Source organism: Astatotilapia calliptera, chromosome 9, assembly GCF_964374335.1.
Source record: "Astatotilapia calliptera chromosome 9, fAstCal68.1, whole genome shotgun sequence".
Classification (NCBI taxonomy): Eukaryota; Metazoa; Chordata; class Actinopteri; order Cichliformes; family Cichlidae; genus Astatotilapia; species Astatotilapia calliptera.
This window is the reverse complement of record NC_137430.1, coordinates 24,672,631-24,688,003: the sequence shown is the minus strand read 5'-3', so window position 1 is coordinate 24,688,003 and position 15,373 is coordinate 24,672,631. Positions and strand designations below refer to the sequence as shown.

Genomic DNA, 15,373 nt, shown 5'->3' with positions numbered 1-15,373 from the left:
ATTGTATCAACATGAATCGTAGTGGCAGAATGACAGCATATAAAAGTAAACCGAACAGAGATTGATTGGCTCATAGAAGACCGGTTGAACTACAGTAATGATGGCAGTCCTCAGTTTGACAGCATGGAAAAGTGGAAGTGACGCAAAGAGTACACTAGCAGCCTTAAGATGCATGACAGGAAATGTACAAATACAGATCTTCTTATGTTTTAAAGCCTCATCTTTGCTCCTTCACATATATTCCTTTTTTTCTTTGCTTCCTCTAAACATAAAACTTTTGCAAATTTCAGCTGAGCATGGTTTCAACTTTAATAATTTTCAGTGGTGTAATTCAACAAAACTCAATAAAACTCATAGATTTCCTTGTTAAGAAGATGCATAATTAAATTAAATTACTTCAATTTGATGGCATATCAGATATCCCTGTGGCATTCTGAGGCTTTATTATTTTTCCATTAATGACAACTTGCGATCAATCACAAAGAGTTTCTCTGAGCTGCTTGATTACGGACTGCTCATTGTCCCATATGCAACAGTGAATAATTGCCTGGGATCAGCTTGGGGAGTTTATAGTAAATAAGAGCTTTAAAATATCTTGACTAAACACATTTATTAACGTGTTGATATTCATGTCAATGGTCTGCATTAAACAGACCTTGGACACTGGAAAACAGGGTGTTTAGGTATTGCAAGAGTACAGACGTGTTCAAGTCAGTGGTTCTCAAACTTTTTTGGCATTCACCACTTTAGAAGAAGAAAAACATTTTCCTCCTTGTCACCCATGCCCTGCCTGCAGTGGCTCTGAGCCCTATAGCGGGGCTCACCCTGCAGTTTGAGAACCGCCGGTTTAAGTGATTATCATCAGAATTCCAGAGATGCAAGCTAAAAGAAGATGGAACGAGTAGAAGCGGCAAGTGAAGAGAGATTTTTCTACAAAGGCCTAGAAGGACTGAAGGGAAGCCCTGATAAGGCTTATAAACGTATAAGTCTTTGCCAGGACTTGTACTGTGGTGAAAATTGAATCAAAACAGACAAGAAAAGATAAGCTACGAAAATAATCATGCTTTTATTCCTGCAGCAACAACAAAATGGGACTATCAGTCTCACCAGTGCAGCTATTAAGACTTAAAACACCAAACAAATTGCAGTCTTAGGAAATGTAGAACATGAAAGTAATTGGATTGGAGATAGAGTTTGAATAATTATTAAAAAAAAGGTTTTCAGTCACAAATAATTTTTTATATACTTTTCCTTGAGACAACTGTGCTCACCAGTGGGATGCTTTAGTCTAAATGACAGACTTATCAGTGCTTTCAGTCAGAGTCAGTGTGGTAAGTGAAATATGTCAGAAATGGAGACTTCAAAGACTGTTGTTGTATGGTTTATTTCCAGAATATTCTTTTATTCATGACCACAAATGATAGGACAGAATTTTAGATGGATGACACTTTCAAAACACGATGAAACATTTAAATAATATATATCAACACACTCTATGCCTGTATGTTGTATACATATATAAAGCTATTGAATTATAAACATGCAATTCAACATCTATCCATCCATCCATCTTCTTACGCATATCCAGTTCAGGGTCATGAGTGGAGGTTTTGTTTATCCCAGCTGTCATAAGACAGTGTACATCCTACACAGGTCAAAACAGTCATTCGCAAAGCTTGCATTGCACTTCAAATGAATATGATTCATAGTAGACAGGTTTAGTCTATACTCAACCTCCATTTGCATAACATTTAAAAGTGATGGCAGTGTATGACTAAAAAAAAATAAGACAAGCAAATCTTTGCTTTTCATTATATATAATATTTTTAAATGATGGGAGACTGGCCGACTGACAGAATAGGTATGTGTGTAAAAGCAATAGATTTCTATGGGTAGCAGTTTGAGGTTCATACATCATGTGCCCAACTTGAGTGTCTTCTTTCATTTGTGGCTTTACTGGTTGAATGATTGTACTCTCTTCTATAGGAGGGCCAGAGAAAAATGTCAGACAGTGTGATGATACTAAGCAGAAAGAAAGCAGTGGAAGGAACTGTGAAGTATCAGTCTAGCTTTCAGCACAGAGCTGGTGACTCAGCACTGGCCAGCAATGGATTTCAATAAATCAAAACGCTAACTGGACTCACTGGGTGGCCATGGCTGAGTGTTTCTCATTACTGTAGGAAAAGTCAACAAAGGGTTGAGTGACAGCTTGGAGATGGGTCAAGGAATAATCTACACATTTGAGGTAGCAAGCAACTTTATGACAGATTCCTCACTTTGCTTGATTTGTGTATTTTCCGCAATGTGTCAACACTAACATAAGATTTGTCCCAACAGTGAAATCTGACTCAGATTTAATGTCCAAACTAGGTTTGGACTAACAGCAGCGGGGATTTAGTGATTCAGCTAAACCTGCTGTGCTTTGGCAACCAGTCTCCAAACAATCATGGTCCAACTCTGATTAACAGCAGTCACTCCCAGATTGGCAAAGGTCTGCAAATAATTCACATCTAATTTATAAACTCAGATTGCCAACATATTGCAATCGATCTGTGTCAGTTTGCGCCGATGAGCAAAACTTGTTTGTGATGTGTTGTGGGAATAAAAGAAAATATATTCTTGCTAAACATGGCTTGCATTACTGACATTTTATTAAAACTTTTATTAAAGATGTAGTTGTAGTTATTTTATATACACAAATTGTGCCCATGGAGAGCTGATGCTCAGTCCATTTAAGGTCTTAAACTTCGTCCGGCGTGACGGTCCCGACGATATATTGTGTAAGTGACTTCGAGCAGTAGAAGGTTAATGCATACATGCTTACAAACACAAATAATTATAGAAGATAGTCTAGACCAAAGGCCAGGAATACATTCTGCTTAAAACTGCATTTGTGCCTGCATAGCAACAGTTGACGAAAAGGTGTTAAAAAATAGGTATGAACTGGACAAGTCAACAGGAAACATCTGGAGGGTGAGACGGTTGAAACAAACAACCATGTACGGTAAAATGTTGCTGATAACGGAAATTTGTCTAACTGTCATTAACTGTAACTTATGCATGTTATACTCTTTGCTGACGCGAGAAGGGGCTGAACCCTGACATATTAAAACCATTTTGAAGTGTGCTTTTTAGCGGAGATCTACGCTGATGTGTTACAGTATACATCTTCCCACGCGTGTCTTCAATAAAATCATCGTTTGACTGAACTCTTCTGGGCCAGTGTTGGTTTGTTCTTATCCTCAATATCCAAGAATCAGGTGACAGTGTCTCTTTGCAATAGGGGACTCAACTCAACAGGTTGACAACTGGATGTACTAATTCTGAAACTCTTAAACACTTTATTGCCATTGCTGAATGATACTTCTATACAATGGAATAAACTAAATTGGAGTACTGTCCCACATCAGTGCTAGAAAACAATTGCCTTACAACCACAATGAATTAAATATACAAAATAAAATGTTCTCATATGAAAGCAATGTATCCAAGTGCCTAGGTCATTTTGCAGTCAAGTTGCCATTCTGCAGCACTTATGTCAATATCTGGGGAGAATATCTGAATTTCTGCTTTAAATCTAGGAAATTCAGATTCATGAAATAGGAGCATTTAATGTGAATTTTTGACTGTGCCACTAACCATTGTTTTCGTACTGCAACTCCAGCGTACTGCAAAGGGCAAACATAGTGAAATGCTTAAACAAAAATGGTTTTATGTGGAGCACCTTGATGTAGCGTTACGCCAAAGGTTGTGTGCTCAATGGTTCTGTGCACTGCCGTTTAGCCAATGTACTTCAAAGTCCGCTGCCTGCTGCACACTACTGTAGTTTGTTTCAAATACGTCATTCAAACCAGTAACCACAACAAAACGTTGCACTGTGTTTTCAGGTTCAAATATTGCTCCAGGTGTGCTAAACAAGCTGATGACCTTTGCTTATCAACCAGCTGTTGCCCAGTGCAGATTATGATTGCCTCTAAGACAGTGGGTGTAGCATCACATTTTTGTGTGAGCTGGTTAATAATTTGCTAGTAAAATCATCTCTGCCTTTCATGTTAGAGTAATCTATAAATAAATAGTTATAACTAATTATGATTTGGAACTGTTGCCTTGATGTTCGATGGTTGGAGTTTAAAAACTGAATGTGCACCATAAGTCTGACTTTCAACACTAAATGCTACAGTTGTTTGTGGTTCCCTTAGGCCAACATGTTACTAGCTTATAGAGTTGATATGGGCAACACTTTAGCAAGCAGCTGCAGAATGGAGGAATTTTGGAGGACATTTTTGCTATAGGAATTTCTGGCCAGGGCAGCACAGTAGTGCAGAGGTTAGCACTGTCATTTCACAGCAAGAGGGCTGTGGTTGAACCCACTGGCTGAGTGGGGGCAGATTACATGTTCTCCCTGTGTCTGTGTGGGTTCACTATGGCTACTTTCTACAGTTCAAAGACATGCTTGTTGAAAAATGATATATGCCATAGGTCTAAATTGGCCATAGGTATGAATGTGAGCATGATGGTTTTCTCTTTCAGTATTATTACTTCTGTAATAGATTAGTAACCTTTCCAGGGTGTGCCCCTCATCTTGCCTTGTGACAGCTGTGATAGCCCCCCAACCGTGAATTGGATGAATTGAAAAAAATGGGTGCTTGAATGCTTCTGGCCATGTCAGGTGAATTTTCACTTCCCTTTAGGGAGTGTTTTAATCTCCAAAACACTTTCAAATAACTGTCCTTTGAAATGTCCTTATTAGCTAGTTGCTAATTTTGCTGCTCTGCTGTTTTTTGATGGCCTGGTATGTCAAATCAAATCAAATCAAATCAAATCACTTTTATTGTCACATCACATGTGCAGGTACATTGGTACAGTACATGTGAGTGAAATTCTTGTGTGCGAGCTTCACAAGCAACAGAGTTGTGCAAAATACAATAACGTAAACAAGCAAAATACAAGAATGGCTACATCTGAAACTAATAAATATATGTACAATATATAATAGTATATGCATATCTGGATGTGTATACTAAATGTTTTTCTACGTGTGTGTGTGTGTGTGTGTGTGTGTGTGTGTGTGTGTGTGTGTATACACATATTTTACAAATTAAATAGAGTAAACAATAAAATAAAATATATAAAAATATACAGAGTTGAGACATGTGCAAGACAGTGGCATTACTGTACAGTATGGAGTATGGAGTACTATACAGTATGTATACATGTTAGCGTGTGTTGCCATGTTTCTTTTTTTCCCTGTACAACAGAAACCAAACCCCAAAACAAAAACATTATATTAGTAATAGAACATAGATGCCTACAAAATAGGCAGTGAACACTGTACAGCATCACCATGTTGGATTTTTTTTTTCTGGTAATGGCTATAACTGGGACAAGCTTAGTGTTAAAGGCGGTCCCTCATTCCCTTGTGAGTGTCAAGTCTTCTCAGTCTCCTTGAGGAAGACACTAAACCCTTAATTGCTCTGTGCTCCTGTGCTTCCAGGCCATTCTCTGGTGACATTTATAAATATGTATTCATAATATGTCCCTAAGGCATATGTTCACAAGTATTGCAGTTTACCTGTTTTAAATATGGCATGATAATCGTTGGTGAAGCCCGGTTTAACACAGATCAACAAACCACAATTTCAAAAGATAGCAAAATAAGCAGCTGGTACAGTCATGGTAAAAAGTATACCGTCTTTTCATTATAGGGCTTTATGTACAAATAATCTGGTGCTTACGGGCTCTTACATATAGGTAAATGCAACTGCAAATGTACTAGTTCTGGAATATGTCCTTATGAGACATATGAGACCAAAGTGTTTAAAAAAGCTCTTGAATCACACAGTGTCCCTTTTTTCAAACACTAATTTTGCCTTTGGTTTAGTCTTTTTTACATCATGTAAAAAAATAACATCATGTAATCTGTCATGTTGCTGTTCATACAGGTTTGCATTTTAAATAAGTTTACATTTAGTAAGGCCCAGATGAATTTGTCCAGAAACATAAAACCTTGGAATTGACTGGGAGTGTACTTTCTTTTCACAGTGACTCTGTATCATTACAAAGACATTAGACCCAGCCTTGGCTAGAAGCTTGATACTGACCTACATAACTTTTGGTAAAAGGACCTAGAGCAATACTGTCTTGCTTTTCAGCACTGACAAATTTTTCTACTTAAGTGAATGCAAACGATGCTGCGAATGCCACTGCAGGAAGCAAACAAAATTAACATGCACAGAATTTGATAGTGCACCTGTTATAGTCCTAAAGCACCTCCTGCCTGAGGAGTAAATCTGCTGAAGATGTGTGCCTTGTCTATAATGATGCTGCCATTCTAAAATTGTAAAATTGTTTCACTCTCTCAGTTTTAGTGTAAAATACAAGCAATTTCCTGCAAATCTTTCCAAACAGACTGCAGTGACAAAGCCCAATCTCATGCTTTTAGCTCCTTTCTTTCTTTTTTTTTTTCAATGCTCCAGTGAATCTTGTTCTCGCTGCTCCTGGACCTGCATTCTGAGTGACTACTGTGTTTGTGTGCACATTCGTGAAGCTGCCTATGTGTCTGCGTGCATGTGTGCCCAACACTTGACTATAATGAGCTTGGGAAATCTTCTACACTGCTCTAATAGCTGCATTCTAAGCCATACCCCTGGGCTAAAGGGTCTCGTTGCGTCGATGGGAGCTGAGGCGAGCACCAGCGCCTGGCAGCCTGCAGCCAAGCCATCTATCAGCACAGCTTAGGCCATTGCTACTGCTCAGCACCATGGCAGAGGCGCGGGCTGACACACACTGCTCTGGCTGGAAATACAGAGACAAATTGCACTTATATACTACATGTTGAGTTTCATTATCTAAGAGCAGCATTCAGAAGGCGAGAATAGAGGCAGAGCGGGAACGATGCACAGACACAGCCAGATGCATTATATCCTGACATTTCAATATGCTCCAAAAATAGCTGCAATTACTTATCTCCCCTTAGATTAATAGATGTTTTCATTGCTGGTTACTCAATCCATTAGCAGTTTGCAAATCCAGTAGAGAGGTCTAAATTTATAGTTGCCACTGATTCGAAATGTGGATAAGATCTGTATTTTCTAATATTTTACTTACAGTAGAAATGAGTCTCTCAGTCTTACAGTATGGTACTAAGCCGTGTGAAAATGCCAAGCTCATTATCATCGACGGGTCCAGCTTGATGAAAACTAAGCTGCGATTTCAGAAGAAGCTGATATGAGAGAGGATTAACAGGCTGTCAGGATACTGGAGGGGGATTCAGACAAAGTCGTGCCTATGTTGCTGTCTGCAACATCAAAGTTCATCTTTATTAAAGAATCTAATGAGAAGATTTGGAAATACAACATCCAATAAATCAGACATGATCGCTGTGGCAGACACAGACTTGTTTTCTTTTATCATTTAACAAAGAAATATGCGGATTTTTGTCACAGCCCTAAACTAGAAATACGATGGACTTTCTAAAGTCCTTTTTTTTAAATTCAGAGGAATTCAAACTTTCATTGATCACAATCACTTGCCCATAAATAGCCAAACTCCTGGTGATTATTACAAAGCTACATGTATCTAAAGTTTTTAGTGATGCTGAGCTGTGTCACCAACTGTACAAGACCGAATCATTAAAAAGTAGTTAAGCTAAACAGACAAACATAACATTTAATGCACACTTTTGTAAAAGAATGGTTCCTTTTATGAAGCTGAAACAATCCTGAATGAAAATACAGTGGAGACATTTTAACTTCTAGTGTCATTCAGCATTTTTGTGTATGTCGTGTTACTATGTGGCCAAGTCATTGCATAACAAAGAAAATGTAACGGAAGTAACACACCGCAGGGATGGACTGCTGCCTGCAGGTATAAAAATGCTTAATCCCTCAGAAATAATCAGATAAGTCTTCACACAAAACAATTTCTCTTGTTGTACCGTGCCTGAATAATCCTTCAGCGTGACAGCGGGAAGACAAGAGCAACGGCCATTGATCATAGCTGTGATTGTAAGGAGCCACTGGATTGAGTCAAACAATCATCCACAATTACATTGATTGGATGAATCTCCAATGGAGCACCGTGGCTAAACAAAGAGGAAGCAGTTGGAGACTAGAGAGGACAGAGTGAGGTGATGAATGATTCACTGTGTATTCTGCACCTGTAATTTAGTTTGACAAGCTGATGAGACAGCACTGTGTGCCACACTGAATGCTAATATGCTTCATGCACACTTTAGTCCCGACCACACATTAGAACCAATCTTACCACATAAATAGCTGAAAAAAGTTGGAAATAAAGCATCGGAAGAGAAGAGTACACGATGAAAACAGGAGCCCTGTGAGAGTCTAATTAAACATCAAGAAGTCTTCCCATGTGCCATGAAAGAAATAATGCTGACAGCTTACATCTAAAAGAAAATAACCTATTCTTATTCATAAGCAAAATAATTCCATTTCTTTGTCCTGTCTTCCCTACACCTGTTCATCACTTGCATTTGTGCCAGCAGGCTCTCCATCCAGAAATCCTATCCTATCAGCAGTCTCCAACACTGACATAAATGTCTTCCCCATATTTTGTTTCATTTTCTTCCCATACGTTTAAATCCTTCCATCTGGATAAGGGACGTGTACGGTGGTTTATTCCATTGTGCAAACATACGTCCTGCATCTTAAGACCGTGTAAGCTTTTTTATGTTTTAAAGCGCGTGAATTGGTTAGCCTTTTCAAAAATCTTAATCCCCTTGAAAGCACTTTCATTTGAAGCACATGTATATTTAGATTTAACCGATATGGATATATGTTTTTGTCATAACCCAAGATATACACGAATACCAAAGTATAAAAAAAAACCCGTTGTAACAGGGTACATAATAGTAGTGGTGTTTTTAGTTTTTTAAATTATTGTCACGGCTGAGAATCAAAGCAATTTTACCTCCACCACCGGCTCTGCCAGCTGATGTGAACTCTTGTTGTTGTTCTAAATTGAACACACACCACCCATTACTTCTCTTCAGCAGGATGGAAGGGCTAAAATTGAATAAGCTGATAATTACCTAATAGTAGGTTTAGGTGACCACCTGCTGCACCTGCCTGCATGTATGTTACTCTGCATTGTGCTGGTACCATCCAAAAGTGGTATTGAGATATTACTTTACAATGTAGTGTTAGCTGATCTTGCTATAGTTACAACATTGCCACACAGAAGATAAAGTGCAACAGCCAAACATTAATCTCTAAATGTCTAGTTTTTTTACCTATTTTCTGTCACGGACCCAGCTCTGGGGACTCGGGGTCCGTGAGAAGTGTGGACTATTATTATTATTATTGTTATTTGATGTGTGTGTCGTCTGCACTGCTACTGTTCTGTACACATTTGTATGTAGGCAGGTGTGTGTGTGCATGTGTGTGTAGCTGTTTTCTGTGGCCAAGTTACAGACACCTTCAGGCCTGGTGGGTGTGGCCCTGCTTGAGGACTGGCTGCACCTGAAGTCCTTGCCACACACCTGCTGCTGATCTGGGCTCGTCGTGGGAACTATTTAGGAGAGCGATGGAGCTTCCACCGACGCGAGATTATTGTGTTAGACTTCACGTCAGTCTTCTAGTTTAGTTTAAAAGTCAGTGAGTGTATGCCTGCTGGGATTAAGTGCTTTAACGGTTGCCTCTATTGTTTTCCTCAGAAGGAGTGTGGGACGAGAGAGAGCAGTGAGCACGGGGAGTGCAGAGACACAGGAGCAGAGAGCACTAAACAGGGACTTTTTGGGAAGAAGACACGACACGGGAGTAAAGGGAGAGCACGGGGATTTATTGTCATTTTCGCACTGTAAATAAACGCACCGCTTGCAGTGAAGAGTCCAGCGTTCTGGGTCCTCCTTTCCCCCACATCCCCACGGCTTGCCCTGGCAAACCGTGACATTATCTGCAGTTCTACTTGGTTTTGAATTTATGCAGATTTGTCTTCCCAGAAAGGTCTCAGTTTCATACATGCCCAACTTGCACACAGTGGCATAGTCAAATAGTTCGACACACAATTACAGCCACATGATATCATATAGTTAGTGACAGTGCTCACAAACGTTCATAACAACAAATCTAATCAGAATCCAATAATTAAATTAATTCTTAAAAAAGGGTTTAATTATGCACCTTCTTTGTCGCACCTTTCTGCAACTCCGTTAGTTGGCTAACCTCCCTCCGTGCTACTTTGATCTTGCCCTCTAGCCTCCTTCTCCATGGAGGGTACTGCCCCTTGTGGCTGTTCAACTTGTAGCCAAGCATCTCACTGATCACTGCTGCCGTATTGTAGATCAGCTTGTTAGTGTCGGTAATCGTGGTTGTAGGTATTGTCCGTAGTGCTGCATTAACATCATCTAGCAGACCTTCTGAGGGTACTTCACATAATCTTGGTAACCGGCTACGGGGGATCCAGGTTTCAAGCTTGGCCATTATCCTATTTTTCAGGTCAGTTCCTCTCGCACTCAACGATCCTTCTCCTATCGCACTTGGGGCTATGTACCCAATCTCGGGTGGGGGTGATGATATCTCCCCCCTGACCTGGCGTCCTGACTCCTCCTTGCCGTAGCATTTGTGTTGTACCTGTATTATGCAATGTTGAGATTGCTAGTTTCTTTACAAATTTCTAATTAGATTTGAAGTGGTGATGAACATAAAGTAGATTAGCAGCCCTTGATTAAACTGATACATTTCATTGTGTAACTTATATTGAATATAACAGGAAGAAACTTCAATGGGAACAATTTAGTTGGAGCAATACATCAACCGTTACAAAAAGGTAATCAATTAAACTTCTTGATAAGTGGCATTAAAATGAACAATGGTCAGTTATTCAGTGCCCATTATCATTTTCAGCATGGATTACATTCAATTTATTTTGATTATATTTAGATACTTTGGCAGTTTACATTGTGGTAACTATAAGCTTACGGTTGTGGTCTGCTCCCTGATTCCAAACTGGGTGCTGGCTCTACAGGAGAGGGGCCTGATGGCTGATAGATGACACTTATGCCTCTTTTCCATTTGCAAACACTTGGACCAACTTGACTTAAATCAAATCGGTTTTTGGTAGTCTTCCATTTCAATTGAACACCACCCCAGTGTGCATGGGGTTGTTATAGCATGTGACTGAAAGCCACATGACATCATTTGTATGTATGCAACACAAACACAACATAGCAGTGGAAGATACCAAGGTAATAGCAGATTTGTTCTTTGGTCTATAGTTCAAGGTTGATTTTTTGCCACCATTTTCAAAAATGGCAGTTTTGATGTTTGTGAAGGATTCTCTTAAGACTCTCAAGACTCATTGAGTCTTTAGAGCTCCAAATTGCTTGATTTTCTAGTTATCAGCAAGTGTATCATCTCTATAAAAGCATCGGAGGTTCTACAGGCCTCAGCATGTTAAATGCTAAAGTTCTTGACAGTACAATTACAAAGAGACTGAACAAGTATGGCTTATTTGGAAGGGTTGGCAGGAGAAACCCTCTTCTCTCTAAAAAGAACATGGCAGCACACTGCTAGCTTTGCAAAGTTGCATCTGAACAAACCCAGAGACTTGTGGAACAATGTCCTCTGGGCAGACAATATTAAAGTGAAGATGTTTGGCCATAATGCACAGCACCACATTTAGTAAAAGCTAAACCCAGCATATCAGCTCAACACATCATACCAATTGTCAAGGAAGGTGATGGTGATGATTTGGACTGGTTTTGCAGCCACTGGACCTGAGCGCCTTGCAGTCAAACATATACTTCTCTGTATATCAAAGTATTCCAGCATCAAATGTGAGGCTATTTGTGTATTCTAGTCTTTGAGGTAAAATGTTGTAATGAGTGGTACTCAGTGTTTCACTGGTGTCTGAACAGAACTAAACAAAGAAACAAATCCATTACCAGAAGCCATAAGATCATCAGAATCAGAATACTTTATTAATCCCTAAGGAAAATATGTAAATAATATGATATCATGACCACTAAATCCTGACTACATTTCTTCAAATAAACAACTTGTCATCAGATGATAACTTAACTGATTTACTACAATTGTTATGTTTTTTTAAAACGTAAAAGGCAGTTTGGAAATTGGTCTATAATTAGCTACAGTGCAATTATGTTTAATTACAGCCACCTCAAAAGCCTGGGGTACTTAAACCTATTAAGAAAGCTAAATTGATGATATTTAAAAGTGTTAATTAGTGGTAAAAGTAATTTGATTGTCTGGATAGATCCTTAATGGTGACAAAAACAAGATACAAAAAGCATGCTTTGGTAAACATACAAAACTTTATTGCCAATTATAACCCACACCCAATCTACATGTCTTATCACCACTTATTTTACATTTTTCAAATGAATATACTGAATCCATACATAGACTGTACTGAATGATCGGGGCCTAGACAGCTCTGAATAACATCTGCTGGTCACTGAGAAGCAGTCACAGCTCTCATAGCAAAAAAATTAAAAATTAAAAATCCACCTGCAGGTGTCTTGGTCAGTTTCCATGCAGCATCTCGGTGTTGCTCTGAAGAAGAGACGTTCTGCACAAGCTCAGTCAGAAGACGTGCGTATGTTCCTGCCTTGAATGACTAAATAAGAGCATTTAAAGAAAATCATTGGAGTGATTAAGCGGTTGCCTCATCTCATTCTGTTTGTCTCTTTGTATGAACTCCAACGCAGTGATTCTTTACAGAACTAATTAATCTCCTGGTTTATTTGGTAGGTCCAAAATTGTTAATAAATAAATCTGAAAAAAAAAAACATCTATATGAAACAGTCTCATGAGTCTTCATTTGGCACCTAGGTGTTCCATCTCTGTGAAAACCTTTCTTGGCTCACTGCTTGTGTTTGCAGTGAAGAACAAAAGGCAAACGAAAGGGATGGGTAAACAGAAACCCAGGTAAACTGTAAAACTAATGTAGCTTTTACTCATGTACATCACAAATGGAATTTAAAGGTGAGTTTATTGCCCTCACAGTATGAGAATAGCTTATCAGTTTCCAAAAAAAATATCAGGCTGTTGAAAAACAAAAGCAGATTAATTCAATTTAGTTGAATATTATTTTTATATTTCCAAATCACAACTGTAGTCACCTGAAGGCGCTTTAGATTGCAAGGTAAGGACCTTAGACATTAATAATAACTAATGATTAATGAACTAATGATTAAACGTAGGGTGTTGTATAGACACATACTGTTTATACACTGAGCGTTTCCTGTATAAAAAGGAAACGCTCAGTGCATCATGGGAAGCCCCCAGCAGCCTAGACCTATTGCAGGATAACTAAGGGAGGATTTAGTGTTGCCTGTTCCAGCCTTAACTATACACTTTATCAAAAATGAAAGTTTTAAGCCTAATCTTAACCAAAATGTCTCCCAAATCCAAACCAGGAGCAGGTTCCACAGAACAGCGACTTAGAAGCTGAAGACTCTGTCTCCCATTCTACTTTTAAATACTCTAACTAAGGAGCCACAAGTAAACCTAATATGAGAATGAAGTGATCTATTGGGATGATACGGTACTATGAGGAATTTAAGATAAGAAGGGGACTGATTATTTAAGACTTTATAAGAGATGAGTAGGATTTTTACATTTGATTGTGGATTCAACAGGGAGCCAATGAAGAGAAGCCAACATAGGAGAACTATGCTCTTTCTAGTCCCTGTCAGTACTGTTCCTGCAGTATTTTGGGTCAACTGAAGGTTTTTCAGGGAGTTTTTAAGACATCCTGATAAAGCAGATAGAAAAGTCTTTTATAGAACAGTGGTTTCTAAGATAAATAAATAGTTGAATATATGTCTTACATGTGCAAAGAGCAACAAAAGAGTATTCTTTTAGATCAGCCTAGGAGAAGGCTTTGAAAGTTTAAAATGCCAATGGTTGTCACATGTTTGTAAAATAACAAATGTGCATTTTCCCAAGAATTCCTTTGTTCCTATATAACCTCAAAACTAGAAACTTTAAAGTCTGGATTTTTTTGTACAGTGGATTTTATGGATGGTATCAACATAGAATTTTTCAGGGAGCAGCAGAGAGCAGTGCATTTATGGATGGTATCTGAGATCTCAAAGTGTCTCACAAAAAGCCAACTGCCTGCCAAGGTTCCTGGAAAAAGTGTTCACCAGTTGTTTTGATCTCCTTCTGACATACAGCCACAATAAATATGGACAGAAAAATCACCTTCTTTATGAAGCATGCACCCTTCCTGAAAAGTGAAAAACGGTTCAGCTGGTTATTTTTGCAGAAAATAGAATTATGACTGAGAGGGCAAAAACTTTGTGCCACGGGGCTTTAAATGGATAATTTGCCATTAATGAGAGCAATTTTACAGGGTAATCTTCTTGTCAGGTTCAGTGAGAAAATCGCCACAGGCAATCAGTGACTAAACACCCATTATTATTGCAATGGTAGGTGCATATCTAGTTATACCTTGTGAGCCAATTGTTTTGTGCTTTAATATAATGAAGTTTAATTTCAGTAATAGATTATATATAGCGAACACTGTCCCCCAAGAATGAGTTTGCTCATACAATTAAACCATAACCTCTGGTATTTTTGACGAGAAACTGATTGTATCTCCAGATCACTGCTGTTTGTGACATTTGTCAGTATCTCTTTGCCATTTATGTTCTTGCTTTCCTGCTTTCACCACTTTTTCTGTATTCAATCACATATCAAACAGGGCATTACTGAGCATCCTGCAACCATATAAATATGATGACGGTCTCCTTTAGATCAGTCAGTGATCTTTTCCTAAACTTAATCAGGTAGATTTGGTGTCTAAACCCAGCCAAGCAGCAAGAGACAAATACACTTAAAAGAAAATGAACGTTTAATGTGAAATACAACAAAGCTAAGTGAGAAAATGGTTGAACCCTGATCTCCTTAATGAAATTTTGAGGAATTATGTCTTCTCCTTAACGGCATTACACTTAAAAAGTAATAAGGTTATCAGGAAATCAGGTCAGATGTATTTAAACACTATTTATGGGAGAAAAAATAAAATAGTCTGATGCTGACCACTCTCTAACTCACCAACAGACCAATGTCAGTTGCAGGCCTTGTAAAAAAATAACACATGTTCAGTAAATGCACAAAACACTATTAACGATGTTTGTTTACTATTTCATTTTCTTTGGAAAAAAAATAACTTTTTAAAAATCAAAATCTTCCTCACTTCTTCCTCCTAGTTTGGTCCATCATTTCCTGAAAAAAATATCTGTGCCTCATTAGTTTTTCTTCCCACACCCGATGCTGCTTTTGGCTCTTTACATTGTCTTGGCAACTATCAGCGTGGTTGCTCATGGGCTAGAGCTTCACATGTTAAGAGCCACTGATACACAACCATATGGCAAACAAAA

The 15,373-nt window shown here is 38.6% G+C and overlaps 1 long non-coding RNA gene across 1 annotated transcript; it reads left to right on the top strand.

Annotated features, from left to right (window-relative positions):
• Positions 1–9,479: 9,479 nt before the first annotated feature.
• LOC145430846 (uncharacterized) lies at positions 9,480–9,846 on the top strand. Its single transcript, XR_013911165.1, has 2 exons — positions 9,480–9,588; positions 9,677–9,846. It is a non-coding gene; the product is annotated as an uncharacterized LOC145430846 (long non-coding RNA).
• Positions 9,847–15,373: the final 5,527 nt, after the last annotated feature.